The 16,927-nt window shown below is 37.9% G+C and overlaps 1 protein-coding gene and 1 long non-coding RNA gene across 8 annotated transcripts in view; one reads left to right on the forward strand and one right to left on the reverse strand.

Annotated features, from left to right (window-relative positions):
- Positions 1 to 16,927, reverse strand: part of KCNC2 (potassium voltage-gated channel subfamily C member 2) — a 238,140-nt gene that overhangs the window by 145,025 nt on the left and 76,188 nt on the right. The gene's annotated exons all lie outside the window — the stretch shown is intronic.
- On the forward strand, positions 12,325 to 13,929 carry LOC132345234 (uncharacterized). Its single transcript, XR_009494437.1, has 2 exons — positions 12,325 to 12,380; positions 13,474 to 13,929. It is a non-coding gene; the product is annotated as an uncharacterized lncRNA (long non-coding RNA).

A 16,927-nucleotide genomic window follows, 5' to 3' on the forward strand; every position in this document is an offset into this window, starting at 1 on the left:
CAAGGTGACTTGGGAGGAGAATCAGGAAATAGTGGAGAGTGTTAGAACTGCCCAGGTGTTAGAGTTGGGCTCTAAAGTAGAGGGTGGGGGAGGGGTCAGAAGTATAACAGGATGGCAGGAATTTTTACTAGGGATACACAGGGATTTGAAAAGTTATGCTTAACATGATAACATTTTATGCTTGAAAAACACTTTTAAAAGGAGTACATGACTACTTTGTTCAGAAATTCCTTCAGTGAAAAATCAGAAGTTACATAAGTTGAGAAGCACTACTTTAGAGACAACCTGGGTACTTAATTTAAAATACCTAAATAAATCCTTTGATTCAAATCTGCTGAAATTGGTTACATTTGCCTGCTCTTAATTCTCTAGTATAACAGAAAAAAAAATTATAATTATTTTAAATACCACAACGTTGCTTTAAAAGAAAAAAGAAAGTCAACACTCCCCCCACCCCATCCCCAGTCTGAGCTTTGGCGGCAAGTGAATAAATGAAGCGGTGATTAATTTAAGAGGTGCCAGCAGCTTTGATTTGTTTTCTAGTTTCTTTGAACAGAATGTGCCCTAATTTGTACTTCTGCCCAGTCCCTCTCGACCTTGACACTCTTAAGTGCTAATTTTTTTTTTTTTTTTTTTGCTTTTAGTTCCTCTCCACCCTCTTGAGTGACCTTCAGGCCACTCACCAGTGAAATCTTCCGAAGTAAAGAGTTGGTGCCCACCTGAGGCTCTTAAAACTTGGGTTTGCTCAATAATCATCCAGCAAGGTTGTTAAACATGAAACATGTTTTTCCACCCTACCCTGTCCCTACCCAACAAGAGGGTTAAAGGAGGAACTACCAACCTCTACCACCAGGAAAACCAAATTCCAGGGCCACCAGGAAGACCCCATCCCACATCTCTGAGACTCCTGGCAGCCCTCCCTCCTCCACCCCGAACTCCACGTTCAGAATCTTCTCTTCCACCTCCTCCTCCTCCTCGCTATACAATTTTCTTAAATGTACTTTAACTGTGTTAGTTGCTCAGTTGTGTCCTACTCTTTGTGACCCCATGAACTGAGCCCCCCCAAGTCCTCTGTCCAGGGAATTTTCCAGATAAGAATACTGGAGTGGGTTGCCATTCTCTTTTTCAGGGGAACTTCCCGACCCAGGTCTCCTGCATTGCAGGCAGACTCTTTAGCATCAGAGCCACCAGGGAAGCCTAGGGATATTCACTTTTATTCTTAATTTGTGGAAATTTTTTATCATGAACTATGATTGCTGTTTTTTCATCTATTGATAAAATTATACCATTTTTGCTTTTCAGTTTGTTTATAAGGTGAGTTACATTGTTTTGTTCTCAAATGTTAAAACTACCTTGCATTTTGGAGTAAAACTCAGCTGGTCAGGGTATAGATAGATAGATAGATAGATATAGATAGATACACATAAACATACATATATATAAACATATATATATATATATATATATATATATAATGTATTACTAAATTCAGTTTTCCAATATTTGATAATGACTATTCATGATAGATACTGATCTATAGCTTTCTTATGTTGTAATTATTTTGAATCTGGACAAAACTGGCCTCATAAAATGAAGTGGGAAACATTCCCTCTTTCTCTACTTTCCAGAAGGATTTTTGTAGACTTGAGATTATTTCTTCCTAAATGTTTTATAGACTCACTCCAGTACTCTTGCCTGGAAAATCCCATGGATGGGGGAGGCTGGTAGGCTGCAGTCCATGGGGTCGCTGAGGGTCGGACATGACTGAGCGACTTCACTTTCCCTTTTCACTTTCATGCATTGGAAAAGGAAATGGCAACCCACTCCAGTGTTCTTGCCTGGAGAGTCCCAGGGACGGGGGAGCCTGGTGGGCTGCCGTCTCTGGGGTCACACAGAGTCGGACACGACTGAAGTGACTTAACAGCAGCAGCAGTGATTGTATCTAGAATTTTTTTTGATAGAAATGTTTTTTAGTTTTTAATTTCTTTAATAAATCTTAGGCTATTAATACTATCAATTTATTTTTAATGATAATCTTATTTAGATAACTCACCATTTTGAAGTGTACAATTCAGTAGTATTTAGTACATCTATAGTGTGCAACCATAACCATTATCTAATTTTAGGATATTTTAATCATTCCACAAAGAAATTCTATAGCCATTAGAAAACATTTTCCATTTATTCTTCCCCTGAGTCCATGACAACTACTAATCTAATTATTGTCTCTATGGATTTACCTATTCTGGACACTTTGTATAAATGGATCAGACAATATTTGGCCCTTTTCATTTTTGCTCTTTTTTAAATTTTTTTTTAATTGGAGGAAAATTGTTTTACAATGTTGTGTAGGTTAACATATAGCTTTTTATATATGGCTTCTTTCACTTGGCATGGAGTGTTCATGGTTCATCCATGTTGTAGCATATATCAGTTCTTCTTTCATTTTTATGACCAAATCATACCACATTTTATTTAGCTTTCCATCAGTTGATGGGCCCCTGGGTTGTTTCTACTTTTTGTGTATCATGAATAATACTTCTAGGAACACTCATGTCTCCATTTTTATGTAGACAAATGTTTTCAACTTTCTTGGGTATATAGCTAGGAATGAAAATGGCTAGGTTAAATGATAACTCTGTGTTTAACCAATTGAGGAAGTACCAAACTCTTTTTCAAAGTAGCTACATTTTATATTCTCACCAACAATTTATGAAGGTTCCAATTTCTCCAGTATCCTCCACAATACTTATTTTCAATCTTTTTTGTTACAGCCATCTTCATAGATGTAGATGGTTATCTCATTGTGGTTTTTATTTGCATTTCCCTAATGACTGATGACACTGAGCACCTTTTGATGTGTTTACTGGCCACTTGGGTAACTTCTTTGGAGAAATATCTATTCAGATTACGTGCCCATAAATAAATTGAGTTATTTGTCCCTTTTGTTATTTAGTTGTAAGGCTGCTTTTTGTATCATGGTTACCAGTCCTTATTGATATACCATTTGTAAATATTTTATTTCAATATGTGGGTTATCCTCTTTAATTTCTTATGAAGTAATATTCACTGTACTTCTTTCGCTGTGTTTCACTGATTTTTCTCATGATTATTGGGCTGTCTTATCCTACTTCTTTGTGACTTTTGGTCTTTCCACTTGTCCTTGTTGGAACATGAGCTACGGCCAGTCCTCTGTGACCTTTGGGATTGTTCCACCTTCCACTTTTCAGTAGTTCTTTCCTTGTATATGCAAATGAATACTCAACCAAAAATTGGAAGAAACTCCTTTGCATAGTTTGAGATAATCTGTGTAGTTGCACCATCTTTCATATTTTGCTCTGCAAATTACAGCAGCCCTGACACATTAGACTCTTTATCCTCTACTGAAAGGGGTTGTCTTGGGTTTTTTTCAAATTCTTTCTCCTTGCCTGTGGCCTGGAAACTCCAGGGAATCATCTAGGGCAGTGGTAGAAATTACCTTATTCATTTTCCTTCTCTCAGGGATCACTACTCGGTGGCTTGTATATAATTGGGAGAAAAACCAAAAACTTGGAAAATGAGTTTAGAAAGTCATAAAATGATAAATTCCATGCTAAGAAATTTACCTTTACTATTTTTATTGTTTTCTGTTGTTTTTCCCAAAAAGGAACATAATAATTATATAATGAGAAAATCACCAAGTAACACTATAAAGGATGAATCACAGGGTAAAAGTTATGATACGGGCCTGAAACAGGGTGAAAACAGATGAAATGGTGAAGGATTGTAATCACTCTAGAAAGAAATTTATTCTGATGGGTGTACCACTGAATCTGGAGAATGACACAAATGAAAGTGTTCATCGTTAGACTAGGTTTTGTAGCTTAAGAAAATTGATGATAATGATTCTAGAGAAAGCATTAATGAAGGCAAAAGAAGGAGGAATATTTTCTATGGGGGAAGAAGCCAAATAGTTAAAATCAGGATACACAGTGTTAGGCATTCTATGTGATACAAAGATATATGTATTAAAACCCAAAAATGATTCTCTTTGCCATCTGTAGTTACCATATTTTATTTGGTTATCCTATATTATACAGTGGTCAAAGGCTGAAATTTGAGTAAACAGTGACTTTTCATTCCTTATAAGTTTTATTTAAATCTTCATTCATTAGTAATTTCTTTATCAAAATAATTGCCCAGTTGCTCATCATCCTGTTTTAATTGCAGCACAATTCAATTTTAGATGCTTCAAAATTCTGCTTCGAAACCAGTGTGGATCACCTTTCATCTCCCTTGAGTCTACTTATGAGGTTTTGGCAGAAGTGTCAGGCTACCTAAACAGAGTGTTGGAACCTTTGAACAAACTAAATTAAAAGATGTCTCTTACTTAAGCAGATTCTTAAAGCAAAGTTGATACAGAATTTTAAAATAAAACCTTTTATGTATTGCCAATAGGAAAAGAATTTTGAAAGATATTCAGGCAAAAAAATAAAAATAAGAAAATAAAGTGTATGTGCTGATGGTTGGATAATTCCCCAAACTGTAATGTCTTTTCTAAATTCAACAGGCACTGCGAGTTAGCTCCTATATCGAATGAGGACCATAATTCATCAAAATTGCCCTGATCTAAATTTTTGTCTCTTATCAAAGGAAAATGAGTTCAACCAACATTTAGACTGGAATGCCAAAACCTTTCCCTGATTAATCAACTGTTCATTTCTGGCTGCAAGACTCCTTTAGAGATTTTCAATATGTCTAAGCCTTGGAGCCTTGGAGACATACATCTATAAATCATGATATTTTAAACAAATGATAAGAATTTCAGCAACACTGTATTACAGACATCTAACAGGGAGGTTTGTTTTTTTTTTTTTTTAAGTTTTCTATTTGACTGGCTTTTACTTTCCCTAGAACTTCTACTGGCTGGAGAAGTTTGAACATTTGTTAGAAGTTATAAATGACCTCCTGATTTCATCCATCACTGAAGAAATATCTATTTGGGTCTACCTTTAGAAATAAAAAGTATTAAATTAATATTTTTAGGTTTAAATGATGTGCAAGACTCAATAACTTCAAATAAAACAACTTATACAAGTTTATAGACAGGAAAGGATTTTGTCCAGTAATTATCTTTCATGCTTAAAAAAATCTTCAAGATTTTGCTACCAGCATCATACAAATCAAAACTTGTGTTAAAGAACGGTTCATAAACAAGTACTGATATTGACTGAGGATTGTCTCGGTAGGGGGTTTGTAGTTAAATTCAGAAGCTCAATGACATTGTGTCCCCGTCATTTAGAGTAGATGAGCATTAACTGCAATTAATGATTTCCATAAAAGGAAAGCTTTCAAGAATCCACTCAAACCAATTTCAACGTTTACACTAAGACACTACCAGGAAAATCTTCCTTGTGTATCTCTTCATATTTCCAATGCTAGATCTGAATCATTTCCCTCAATTTTTTTCTCAGTTGAGATGATTAACAGTATCCTTTTTTTTTTTTTTTGGTGAGACTTCTTCAGCAATTAAAGATCAGTCACTGAACTCTGTGTGTAAAACTGGTTACCATTTGGGGCAAACTGTATTGAATAAGGCCCAATGCAGGAAGGGACAGATAGACTCTGAAATATAAGAAACAGATTCTGGTTCTGTCTCTATAAAGTTAAGCAAATATTTTGATTTCTCTGTAACTCATTTTTTGATAAAATGTGAATTCATTCATCCAACAAATATTATAAAACACGTGCAAGAAACTGGGATAGAAACTGGGCTAGACAGCAGTGACAGCGACCAGCCAAGACACGGTTCCTGCCCTCAGCAGGAGAGTGGGGCGAGCAACAAAAATGATAATAGTGAACAAAAACCATAGAAAGAAAACAGGCACCAGAGGAGAGAGCAACATGATGATAGTGAACAAAAATCATAAAAGAAAATGATGCAAGAGGGGTAAGGGTATGAGAATCACAAGAGCATATACCAGTAGGCATTGATTAATATTTATCCTAATTTCCTCAAAAGTTTGCTGTGACGCACATGTATGAGAGCTTGAAACAAGTGAAACTTGTCACACAAATGAAAAGCAATCTAGTATTATCTTCCAGAGTGATAAAAATGTGTCTGGACAGTTGTCAGACTCACCTGGCAGACTAGCCATCATCCACTAAAAATAGTATAATTAAAATTAAAGCATAATGAACTGCCTATAATAAACATCAAGTGATTACTTGCTGACTAAAGTACTGCGATACTCCAAATATATAATTATATGTTTCTGCTCATACCATGACAGAGAAGGCAATGGCACCCCACTCCAGTACTCTTGCCTGGAAAATCCCATGGACGGGGGAGCCTGGCAGGCTGCAGTCCATGGGGTCGCTAAGAGTCGGACACGACTGAGCAACTTCACTTTCACTTTTCACTTTCATGCACTGGAGAAGGAAATGGCAACCCACTCCAGTGTTCTTGCCTGGAGAATCCCAGGGATGGGGGAGCCTGGTGGGCTCCCGTCTACGGGGTCGCACAGAGACACGACTGAAGCAACTTAGCAGCAGCAGCAGCAGCAGCACTCATACCATGAAATAATATGACTAATGCAGACACATGCTTTTTAATAACACAGAAGGGATTATATCTATATTCTCTGAAACAGGAATATGCAATTCTATTGAGCATAAATTATTATTTTTTAAACATGATGTTAGAATGACAGAAAAATAGGTATGGCTATCTTTATGATGACTTAAAAAAACAATTCACCATCTAAGCTCATGTTGGAGGCTGTTGTGATGCACATAAACATGTACTATACATGTTTGTAACACTGCCAGCCCCAACCCATCCATAGACCATAAACGGCATTGTTATTCTCTTTTCATAGATCAATCCAATGTTTTGAGTTAGATTCAGAATGGATTATGCAAGGCACTAAGATTATAAATTCTTTTAAAGTATCAGTCTTTCCAGAAACAACTATTCACAGATAATTAATGGATACAATTATAATCATTTTATAATAGAGGGCATTTCTTAAAGCCTACTCTTAGAAAACACTTTCAATCTAATATTAAATGCAATGTTCATTTGCAAGTAACAAAATCACATTTGCTTTAAATGTTCTGAAATACAGATTTAAACTAGAGTTCTCTCTACTTAGTCTGATTAACTAGGTTTCATACAATTATAATTACACTCACAAAAATAATTGTTTCTAGTAAACTTATTCATAACCAGTATCAGGCCATTTTTCTCTAAATAAATACAAAATACTTTCCTATTTGCTCTCTCAAATGTTACACAGCCCCAGTCACTAAATCAAGATTATACTGATTCTTATGACCTCGGGTCACAAATATCTGTCCTCCTTAGAATCCCTACACACAGTGACATAGTGACTGGGAATAAGTCCAGGATAAAACAGATGGAGAATGGCTGGGTTCATTAGGCACCAGGCCAGGTGTTTGTTTCTGGCAAAACTGTAAGAAAAAAGTGCCAGTGAATCCCTGACTATTACGTACGCACAGTTCTGTGTGAACGCGGTCATGGTGGCAGTTAATTAATGTGTCCTCTTTACTACCAGGCAGGTTGCGTTATTTCAATCACACATGCAAACGTTTACTGCGTGGAAACTCAATGTGCAGTTTCCTATCATTAGTGTCCTAAAGTTCTCTCTAGAGAAAATAAGAGAGATAAGTAGTTAGCTAAACAAAGAAATGTGTGTGTGTGTGTGTGTGCGCTCACTCAATCATATCTTTGTGACCCCATAGACTGTAACCCACCAGGTTCCTTCGTCCATGGAATTTTCCAGGCAAGAATACTGGAGTGGGTTTCCTATTCCTACTCCAGGGGATCTTCCTGACTCAGGGATCAAACCCACATCTTGTGCATCTCCTGCATTGGCAGGCGGCTTCGTTCCACTGTGCCACTGGGAAGCATCCTCCAGACCCAAGGATCGAAGCCAGGCCTCCTGCATTGCAGGATTTTTTACAGTCTGAGCCACCAGGAAGTCCAAACAAATAAATACTTAAATTCAAACTTCAGACAACATTCTGAAAATAACTATTTTTAGTACAAGAGAGAATTTATAAACTAAGCTGTACAACAGATATTACAGCAATACTTTTATAATTGCAGAACTTTTGATGAGAACTTATTACAGAAAATCAGAGGGAGAAAATGGAAGGACATTCTACATTCGTTCTGTGACAAATAGCTTCCCTTCTCCACACACCACAGAACTGTGGCTATCACAATGGACATGATCTCTGTTTACTCATTTCCTCAAATCAATGACTCATCTGAGTTCTTTAAAATAAAATAATTGGTTCATTATAACCCCACAGTTTTGACGATTAACAGCACAAGGGATAACTACACCCTACATTTACCCTGAGCATGTTTATTTTCTAATTTAACGTGGTGTCTTCTTTGACAAGTGTGTGATCTATAGAGAAAAAACAAGTATTTTTTATTACACACATTAAACTTATCTTCAACTCCTTTTCTCTAATCTCAGAGGAAAGGTGCCCCTCCAGTTAAGATTAATCTGTCAATTTAAGCACTCAGAGATCCCCATATTATCGAGGAGTTTTCCACGTGGTTCAGATGGTAAACAATCTGCCTGAAAAGCAGGAGATGTGGGTTCAGTCCCTGGGTTGGGAAGATCCCCCAGAGAAGGGAATGGCAACCCACTCTAAATATTCTTGCCTGGAGAATTCTATGGACAGAGCGGGCTCAGTTCCTGTTAATATTATCTTTTCTCTCTTTGTACATATAACAACTTTCTTCACCGTCACCCTCTCTTTAGCCTGCCGGGAAACCCAAGTTCCTTCTACTTTTTAAAAAATAAAGCCACTTTTGCTTTACTCTGTGTGATCCCACCACAATCCACTGCAACTTTTTCTCTTCCCTTCTCAACCAAACTTGCAACAATAACTTACTCTAGCTATCTTCCTTTTTTTTTTCTTCTTCTTTCAAATGGCTACAGTAAGTTTTTTCCCAAAAGCCTTAACTAAGGTCTGATCACCTAATACTTGAATCTAACAGACTCTTTTAAGGATTTTCTTCTCTCTTTGGCCCTCAGGATATTCTCTCACCTAGATCTTTACTACTTTAGTGGTCATTCCCTTTAAGTGTACAACAGTAGGCTTTTTCCCCTTTTTGTCATATACATACTAATTCCTCAAGGATCCCATGCTCAACTCTTTTCACACATTACATGTACCACCTGGAAAATCATATAACCCATTGGTTTTACCTACCACCTCTATAAAAGAATTTTTACAACTGCATCTGTGATCCTGGTTTCTCCTCAAAGTCCCAGGATCCTATGTACAGCTGCAAATAGTCTCTATACATTTTATTACTGTTGCTTATTTGTCATAACTAAATTCTTTATAAGACCATGAAAAAACTGGACTAATCACATTGATGAAAAAATAGAATGCATTAAAGAAATGATGACATGGTCAAATCCATTAAAAATAGCAGGATTATCATTAATATTTTGTCCCAACACCCTGTTGTTACATATATATATATATCTTCATGCTGAAACATTTCTGCATAGATCACTCTTATTTCTGAATGAAGAAAGCTTTACAGTCAATATGACCTTTTAAGAAAAGATATAAAGGAGACAAAGTCATATTAAATTCCCTTCCTCAGTTCACATCTCCATTAGCAAATATCTATCACCATCAAATATTCTCACCTCTTCAGCATGGGCAGAAACAAAAGACCAATACCTCTGATTCAACCTTGGTACGCAGAAATGTGCCCATGAGCAGTTTACGTTTAATAGCTACAAAAATGAAAGTACAGTGTTGAGTTTATTTCCTAAAGAGAAAAATCCAATTCCTCAAGATTATGAGCATGACTGGAAGCCCACTGTGGGAATGCAGTGGTTGTTTAGAATGAGAATGAAAGTGAAAAGCACTCAGTCACTGTCTTACTCTTTACGACACCATGGACTGTAGCCCACCAGGCTCCTCTGTCCATGGAATTCTCCAGGCCAGAATACTGGATTTGGGTAGCCATTCCCTTCTCCAGGAGGTCTTCCCAATTCAGGGACTGAACCCAGGTCTCCTGCATCGCGGGCAGATTCTTTACCATCTGAGCCACCAGGGAAGCCCAAGAACACTGGAGCAGGTAGTCAATCCCTTCTCCAGTGGATCTTCCTGACTCGGAGTCTCCTGCATTACAGGCAGATTCTTTACCAGCTGAGCTACCATGGGTTGTCATTAATTGGCAGTCACCCATGCTGTGCCCTCACATGGACTGACTCACTGATATGGACATAAACAGAATCCTGCTAATTCCATTTTTTAAAGCAATGCTCATTTTAGGAAGATTGCATATGTGTTTCCTGACATGAAAGCATAGCAACCACCTGAATATTTAGTTACTGCATTTTGTCTTTGTCAAGGGAAAAAAATCCACTGTTTAGTCACTTGCTTGTTAGTGGCTCAGTTGGTAAAGAATCTGCCTGCAGTGTAGGAAACCTGGGTTCAGTCCCTGGGTCAGGAAGATTCCCTGGAGAAGGGAATAGCAAACCACTCCAGTATCTTGCCTGGAGAATTCCATGGACAGAGAAGCCTGGCAGACTACAGTCCATGGGGTCACAAAGATTGGACACAAGTGAGTAACTAACACTTCACTTCACTGTCTTGTATCCACTACAAACAACTCTATCACTTAATGTTCTCACTAGCTTTATCATAGGTCTTAAAAAACTGCTTATACATATGTGTGACTTACCAATACCAATTAGAAGATAACAATATAATTATATCTAAATTTATAAAACTATGGTTTAGGCCATTTCAAAATCACCTGGATGCTTTTTAAAAAATAAAACACAACAAAAACAGATTCCTGGAGCATCTCAGGAAATCCACACAGTCCGAAGATTTGCAGTGAATCGAGGGTCTGTGTTTTAGTGGACTCCCCAGGTGATGTTTATGCACACTAAACTTGAAAACAAGACTCTCTCATTGCTTTTACTAAGTTGACTTTGAACAAGAAATCAGAAAGAGGGATTGAAAGAGAACGTTGTCAAAAATGTTTCACTTAAAAAGAGAGAGAGAGATCTCATTTACAAAAGGTTCAAGGAGATTCCTGCTAGTGCTCCTCACCTGAGAAAAAGCCAAATCAATGAAGGCATTCTAGCATGGCATCCTCGAGACCTCAAGACCTAATAAATCATATTATTTACTGTCTACTTCTTTAAGATCAGCTTGACTGCCTTTGCTCTCGTTAGAGTTAAAATAACCAATTCACTTCTCTTCCTTCTGCTGCACAAAATCAGTTGCTTCAAGCATCCAAGTTGGCCCAGATATAATAATAAGGCCATGCCTTGAAAAGGAAATGAAAAAGAATAAAACATGAACCAAAATTGTACCTCTTCCTCAAAGGAAGCTGTGAATTATGGTTAGAAATAAGCTGATAAAATTGTAGGCAATGCTCTGCTTTAAAAACAGCCCAAGTGAAATACAATTTGGCAGCCAGAGAGAACACAAAATTCTTTTAGAAAAAGAGATCACTATTGAGGGTGAAATTTCTTTATGTGAACAAGAATTTTTGTGAGAATTCAGTTCAGCTCTAACTGCTATTCCAATCCATAAATACTATCCTCACTCAGGCTTTCTCTCTTTTTTTCTAAGTATACGTTCTGATGATGGCTAATACAACTCTTCTCCATACCGAGGAAAAGATGTCTTAGCAGAAATACACTATAGCTATTTTTTCAAATATAAAAGAAAATAATTTTGACTTTGGAAATATGACTTATATTTTGCTTTAGAATTTTTAAAAATTTCTAAAGAACTTTATGATATCATATTAGACTTTTCTTCTAAATCTGCTGAAAGAATTAATAAAATATTATAGAAGAAAACCTAGTAGCAACCCTATAGAGTCCTCGTGTGTAAAACTGAGACAACAAAATCTTCCCTAATTGGTTCCCAAGGTTGATATACCCACATGCTTCAAAGAGCAATATGTGTATCAGTCACCTATTGCTGTTTAACAAATCACCCGGAAATTAAGGCATCTAAACAAAAGCAATCTATTGACTGTGTATTCTTCTTTGGGATGGATTTAGCTGAAGAATCTTCTAATCATCTCACCCATGTTCTTGCGTGAGGGGATCTAGTGGGTGTAGATGGTCCATAGCGGACTCATTCACATTCACATGTCTGGTGGTTCACTGGGACTGCTGTTCTGGGCACTTTTGTTCTTTGTATAACTTCTCCAGCATGTTCCAAGGGAGCAAGTCACAATGAGCAACATCAAGCCTCTGCTTGCATCACAATGATGACTATACAGTTGGTTAAAGCAAGTCATATGGCCAAGTGCAGAAGTCACAGGAGGGGACCGTACAAAGAGGCAGACACCAGGGGTGTGATAATGCAGTTAACCTCTCCAATATTAATTGTCTTGAGGATTAAATAAATTATTTTACAATGAGTTTAAATAGTAACCAGTGTAAATATGGCTAGCAAGCAGTTGTTATATCAATAGTCACAGTGATAACAGATGTTTGGCAGCTAATTTTAAACCTTCTCATGTACTGGCATTTTTACTAATAATATGTATTGTATTATTGGCTAATATGTAGCTTCTCAGCAAATATGACTACTAAGTCCTTCTTCAACTTTATTCAGACTGAATCAATGATTTCCCATTTGAGTATTCCATTGTTTAAAGTTTATTCAGTTATCAAAGTCATTCAGAATTTGAATCTATCTTCTTATTTTTTCATGTCTGAGTAAGGTTGTTAACTAATATAAATGTATTATTATGGGTTGAGTGAGCTATGAGGTCCTGAGAAGGAGTTGGGAGAAGGACAATGCTCTTTAGAAGATATTGCTATATACCTGAGGAGAAAATAGCAGTTTGTTTTGAAGGACTGTATTATTTAATTCCAATAATAATAAATGACAGCTAACATGTTTTGAGTATTTACTATGCTACATACTGTGCTACACAACTTACATGAATTAGTTCTTTTATCTTCACAAAATTATAACGCTGTAGTAGGTACTTACACTGTCTCATTTATAAATGAGAAAGTTCAGTCTTAGACAGATCACGTGACGTGCCTAATGCCGCAGACGTTTTAAGTGTCAGTGTCTGATAAATCCAGACTCTAGAAGCTGAATGTCTAATCCTTAAATAAACTTCCTGTGCAACTGCCACAAAAAGTAAGAGAGTTATTGGCTCTATTTCATAGGTCGAATAAATTCAGACAAAGAAAAGTTAAATAACTTGTCCAAGATCTCAACATAAACGGCAGACTAAAGATTTGAACCCAGGAACAAAAACAGTAAAAACTGTGGCTCCAGAAAGCACAAATCCACAAACGTAAATTTCTTGCGATGCTATCTGGGTACACTTGTCATTCACAAGTCCATCTTTAAGCTTTGAAAAGAAAATGATAGAAACAATGAAACTTGTATGCTAAACAGTTTTTTAAATTCTCCTGATTATAGGGACCTTCACTCAAGTAAGCAAGCACATGGTATCCAGCATGACAAACAGCCCCCAAAACTCAGTGGCTTACAACAGTCATTTATTTACTCATGGATCTGTAGTTTTGAGATGAACAGGCCATTTCTGCTCCACACAGAATCAGCTGTTGGAGATCTGAGCAAGGACTTGACAGTCTATTTCAAGATGCTTCTGCAGACTGGCAGCTTGGACTCAGCCAGGGATATCAAGCCCCTTCCTGGACTGCATGACTTCTCTCATGGCATGGTAGCTGGATTCCAAAAGTGAGCAACTCCAAAGAACTATGTAGAAGCAGTGTTATCTGTTATGAGTTAGCCTGGGACACAGGGACACTTTGCTGTAGTCACAAGTCAGCCCGCCAATGTTCACAGGATGGGAACATGGCCACCCATCTCTTGGGAGGAGTGTCAAAGCAATAAAGTACTTAAGCTCCTGCACTTGTTTTACTTTTAAAGCTCCAGTCCTTCAACCCTGATTAATAACTTTAGTCTCATTCTCAATTCTCATATCAACTCTGTCTCTAGCAAAGTGGACATACAGAGCCATGCTGAAACAGTTTAGGAGCTTTGTGAGGAGTCAGACCTGGAGGCCTATAGAAATAATAATGCTGTTCAAAGAATATTCATCCCGGAAATCAGGCCATCCAAGATCAAATGGGGGTTGGGTCTGACTAACTTATGGGTAAGGACTCTGCAGGCTTCAGTTCTCTCATCTATAAAATGACTGTTGGTCTAAGCCACCTCCGAAGCCTCTGAGATTTATGATGAAAGTAACTTTTTCTACCTATTCTCCCATATTTCATGTCCTATACCTCATATCCTAGTGGCCACCCAGACACAGAATTTGTCTGCCTCTGAAAACCTACCTTTGTGAATAGGCACCTAGTACCTACTCCTACAACCCTCTCAGGGGAAAACCTGCCTTCCAGGATCACTACCACATGTAACTCCGTCCCTCAGCTATTCCGCTTGATTGCAGAGATAGACCTGAGGTTTGGGAACTCATCTGGATGAGGTTCTAGCAACCTACTCCTTATGTAGATTGACTCGTCAGGGACTTATCTTTTTTTTTTTTTTTCATTTTTTAATATAAATTTACTTTAATTGGAGGCTAATTACTTTACAATATTGTATTGGTTTTGCCATACATCAAAGGAACATTTCATGCAAAGATGAGCTCTATAAAGGACAGAAATGGTATGGACCTAACAGAAGCAGAAGATATTAAGAAGAGATGGCAAGAATACACAGAAGAACTGTACAAAAAAGATCTTCACGACCCAGATAATCACGATGGTGTGATCACTGACCTAGAGCCAGACATCCTGGAATGTGAAGTCAAGTGGGCCTTAGAAAGCATCACTACGAACAAAGCTAGTGGAGGTGATAGAATTCCAGTTGAGCTATTCCAAATCCTGAAAGATGAGGCTGTGAAAGTGCTGCACTCAACATGCCAGCAAATTTGGAAAACTCAGCAGTGGCCACAGGACTGGAAAAGGTCAGTTTTCATTCCAATCCCAAACAAAGGCAATGCCAAAGAATGCTCAAACTACCGCACAATTGAACTCATCTCACACGCTAGTAAAGTAATGCTCAAAATTCTCCAAGCCAGGCTTCAGCAATATGTGAACCGGGAACTTCCTGATGTTCAAGCTGGTTTTAGAAAAGGCAGAGGAACCAGAGATCAAATTGCCAACATCCGCTGGATCATGGAAAAAGCAAGAGAGTTCCAGAAAAACATCTATTTCTGCTTTTTTGACTATGCCAAAGCCTTTGACTGTGTGGATCACAATAAACTGTGGAAAATTCTGAAAGAGATGGGAATCCCAGAACACCTGATCTGCCTCTTGAGAAATTTGTATGCAGGTCAGGAAGCAACAGTTAGAAGTGGACATGGAACAACAGACTGGTTCCAAATAGGAAAAGGAGTACGTCAAGGCTGTATATTGTCACCCTGTTTATTTAACTTATATGCAGAGTACATCATGAGAAACGCTGGACTGGAAGAAACACAAGCTGGAATCAAGATTGCCGGGAGAAATCTCAATAACCTCAGATATGCAGATGACACCACCCTTATGGCAGAAAGTGAAGAGGAACTAAAAAGCCTCTTGATGAAAGTGCAAGTGGAGAGTGAAAAAGTTGGCTTAAAGCTCAACAAAGGTTCAGGATGGGGAACACGGGTATACCCGTGGCAGATTCATGTTCAGATGAGATCAGATCAGATCAGTCGCTCAGTCATGTCCGACTCTTTGCAAACCCATGAATCGCAGCACGCCAGGCCTCCCTGCCCATCACCAACTCCCGGAGTTCACTCAGACTCACGTCCATTGAGTCAGTGATGCCATCCAGCCATCTCGTCCTCTGTCGTCCCCTTCTCCTCCAGCCCCCAATCCCTCCCAGCATCAGAGTCTTTTCCAGTGAGTCAACTCTTCGCATCAGGTGGCCAAAGTACTGGAGTTTCAGCTTTAGCATCATTCCCTCCAAAGAAATCCCAGGGCTGATCTCCTTCAGAATGGACTGGTTGGATCTCCTTGCAGTCCAAGGGACTCTCAAGAGTCTTCTCCAACACCACAGTTCAAAAGCATCAATTCTTTGGTGCTCAGCCTTCTTCACAGTCCAACTCTCACATCCATACATGACCACAGAAAAAACCATAGCCTTGACTAGACGGACCTTTGTTGGCAAAGTAATGTCTCTGCTTTTGAATATGCTATCTAGGTTGGTCATAACTTTCCTTCCAAGGAGTACCCTTCCATAAAATTTCATGTTAAGTCAGCTTGAAAACTCCTATTATGCACGATATGTTTTGATGGGAGTTTTAATTAAACATATAAAACTAATTTAAGTGTCAGCAATATTTTTTCCAATATGCATGTAGACATACTTTTCATCTGATAATAAAACCGACACAAAAGGTAAAGAAAGAATTATTGCATGGAAGTAATAATTGCCTAAGAAAACATTGCAATTATGGTGAATACCTGTTTTTGTATGACTGACATTGCATTAATAATTATTATAGTTTTACTTGTCACTGAAACAAAGAAAACAATATTAGCTTTATTGTACAAAGATAGATTCACCAAATATATTGTCTTATGAGTCTATTATTTATTTTTAAAATTATTCACTATCATCTGCATTTTAATTAGCACATCTTAATATTCCCTGGTGGCTCAGATGGTAAAGAATCTGTCTGCAATGCAGGAGACCTGGGTTCGATCCCTGAGTTGGGAAGATCCCCTGGAGGAGGGCTTGGCAACCCACTCCAGTAGTCTTGCCTGGAGAATTCCATGGACAGAGGAGTCTGGCGGGCTATAATCCATGGGATCGCAAAGAGTCAGACACAACTGAGCGACTGAGCACACTGCATAATATCTGCAGGGCACTAAATATTCTGGAATACCAGTTATTGAAAGACATGGCTGTTATC

The sequence above is a fragment of the Bos taurus genome, chromosome 5, assembly GCF_002263795.3.
Source record: "Bos taurus isolate L1 Dominette 01449 registration number 42190680 breed Hereford chromosome 5, ARS-UCD2.0, whole genome shotgun sequence".
NCBI classification, from domain to species: domain Eukaryota; kingdom Metazoa; phylum Chordata; class Mammalia; order Artiodactyla; family Bovidae; genus Bos; species Bos taurus.